Genomic DNA, 2704 nt, shown 5'->3' with positions numbered 1-2704 from the left:
TAAGTTTTCCTCTGTCAGTAATACCTGTCCTCTTTATAAAGTGGGCCAAAAATAGAAGCTATGACTTCTCATTAAGCAAAGTTGAATATTAATCATCATGACATGCATTTCCCATAAAGGAACCTAGCACAGTGTCTCCCTGTGAGGCAGGAAGGAGAGGGCCACTTTTATGGCCAATGCCGCAGTCCCAATTTCTGTCTGCCATTTTTTTAGGATAACTTGTTGGAGCTGGATGATAAAGTACAGGCTGTTCAACGAGCAGTTAAAGACTGTGGTCATACTGAGAGCTATAGCAGCATCTGAAAGTGCTGTTTTGGACTTCCTTGAATTGTTTCTATATCTCTAAGTCCTCTGGACCCATCAAACAATTTTACAAGAGTGTTTTTAAATAATGTGTCCTATTTCACAAAGAAGTTACAGTAATAATCCGAATCTGAGCAAGCTCTGATGTACATCACCTACCTTGGCTCCAGATTCCAGGCTAAGCTCCTTCCATGTATTATTTCACATCCTAACAACAGCTCAGCATGTTGGCTGTTCTCCACCCAATGTGATGATGAGAAGCTGAAGCAGAGGAAGGTAGGAAAGTGGCAGCAGCATAATAGTTGAGCACAATTGCAGCAGCCAAAGGTGTTTTTCCTGCTTAATTCCTGAGTCCTGCACCTTAGGGATGTTGGGAGACAGGCATTTCTACCACAGGAAGTGGGACTTCTAGGCCTGAGGCACTGAGCCAGCGGTGGACGGTGGACGTGGGTGGATGGGTGAACATGGCAGGGGACCCGGCATTCAGGCTCTGACGCCTTTTATTTGGTGCTGTGATCTCCTGAAAGGACATTTCCCTGTGACTGGTCACAGACATCAATTGAATGGAAAAGAGTCCTTAAAAGGAATGAGGGTATGTGAGAAAAGCTTCCATGCAAGGGAGTTGAGACAAAAAGAAGCTGCCTCTCAGCCATTTGGAGAAAAGAGGACTGAGGTCTCCTGGTACCAAGGGCGGCATCTGGACGTTCACGTAAGTCTTCTGTTTAATATTTGCAGCAGCCACCCGAAGGGATCCCATCACATAGACAAGAACTGTCTCAGGGCTTCAGCAACTGTCCCCGCTTATACAGGGGCACGAGGGAGGGACGTGAGCTCATTTTCTGTCTCAAGCACTCACTGAATCGTGTTACCTTTAACTGGAAAATGACTGTATGCTCTCTGTAATGTCCTGCCTAAAATGAGTACATGATAAGCAGTGACAGCTCAATCACCCATTTGACCTTGAAGAAAAAGACTCCACTCTGATTGAATGTGATAAAATCAACATCAAATGACTTTGAGTAAAACGCAGGGAAAGGCAGCAGGTTGTGAGAAGGCAGACATTTAACTAGTCACCTGGGACACCTCCCCCCTACCCAACCCCCACCCCCAGTTTACTCTTCCTGTACAAAAGAATCACATTCAGAATTGAAAGGACTTTGTATTTGGTTTAGAAGTAATGTGTCAAAACACTTGGTTATTTAACTTTAATGACAAGCACAGAATGTGCTTTCATAAAGTTTCACTTTCATTCCTACCCCGGCCGCCCCCCCACTCCTCCCCCCCCCCCCCCCCCCCCCCCGCCCCCAGAAGCTCTGTTCAGAGTCATGTGGCCCTTTCTGGAGCATTCAATGCATTTGTAGGAGGGAAAGGCCTTTTAATTAGCACAAAGTTGAAAGAAAGACAACTCACATGGGTTGTGTGAGTTGCTTATGTTGCACTATTCAGAACCCAGTTGACAGGTGTATGGGTTTCCCTAATCATCTTCCTCTGATTTTCAAACACTTCTTCTTAGATAACTTTTAAATCTAAGGTGAAAGGGCAGTAGAAAAGAATAAAACACAAAGTGAATAATCGGCCTTCCTCATGCCCGCCAGGCAAAAGATGTACCTGAGAGGTCTAATACTTTGGATCAATAAGTTGTGGGTTTTATTTAGAGATTGTCCCTAGAATCAAGAGACCCCTGCTGTTGGCACAAGGAGTGAAGGGGTGACAAGCAGAATCATTAGCTCATTCACTCATGGAACAACCAGGCCAGGAGCTGAGCAGGCTGAGATGCAAAACTATATGTACACAACTCCTGGCCCCAAGGGACTCCTCCTCCAGGAAGCCAGAGAGAAAGGTGAAGAAGCCCAGAGAAAATGCATGTGACCCAGACTGAGAAAGAGTAGAGCAGGACGCTTCCGGAAGGACTATGGAGCTGACTCCCAGGCACCTCCATCCACTTCTCAAATGCATTGCCCCTGGGAGGGATGTGCCAGACATCGCTTCTCCATGGTTTAACCACCTTGTAACAGACATGAAAACAAATTCGTTTGTATGCTCAGATCCGTTCTGGGCATTTGGTGGTGGAAACCCCAGCACTGGTGCAGAAGTAAGGGCTCGTCTGCCAGTTATTCCTCAGGCGGAATCCCTGACAGCCAGGATATGCTCTGCAGCCAGGAAGGATGACCCGGGTGACACGTTATGGGATCTAATCAACATGAGCCAGAGGGGCAATGAGGGTGGTGGTGAAGGAGCTGTGAGTATACACAGAATGTGTACACATGTCATCATCGTCAAAACTCGGAAGCAGTTGCAAGCACTGACTTGAAACACACAATATGATCTGTGTCCAAAGGCCAGACACACACAAGTTTTGCTTTAAAACAACTTGCTCTCTAACCATTCATTACAAGTGAGA

This window comes from Cnephaeus nilssonii (genome assembly GCF_951640355.1).
Source record: "Cnephaeus nilssonii genome assembly, chromosome: 1".
Lineage (NCBI taxonomy): Eukaryota > Metazoa > Chordata > Mammalia > Chiroptera > Vespertilionidae > Cnephaeus > Cnephaeus nilssonii.
The sequence above is the reverse complement of the archived record's forward strand: the minus strand, read 5'-3'. Positions refer to the sequence as shown.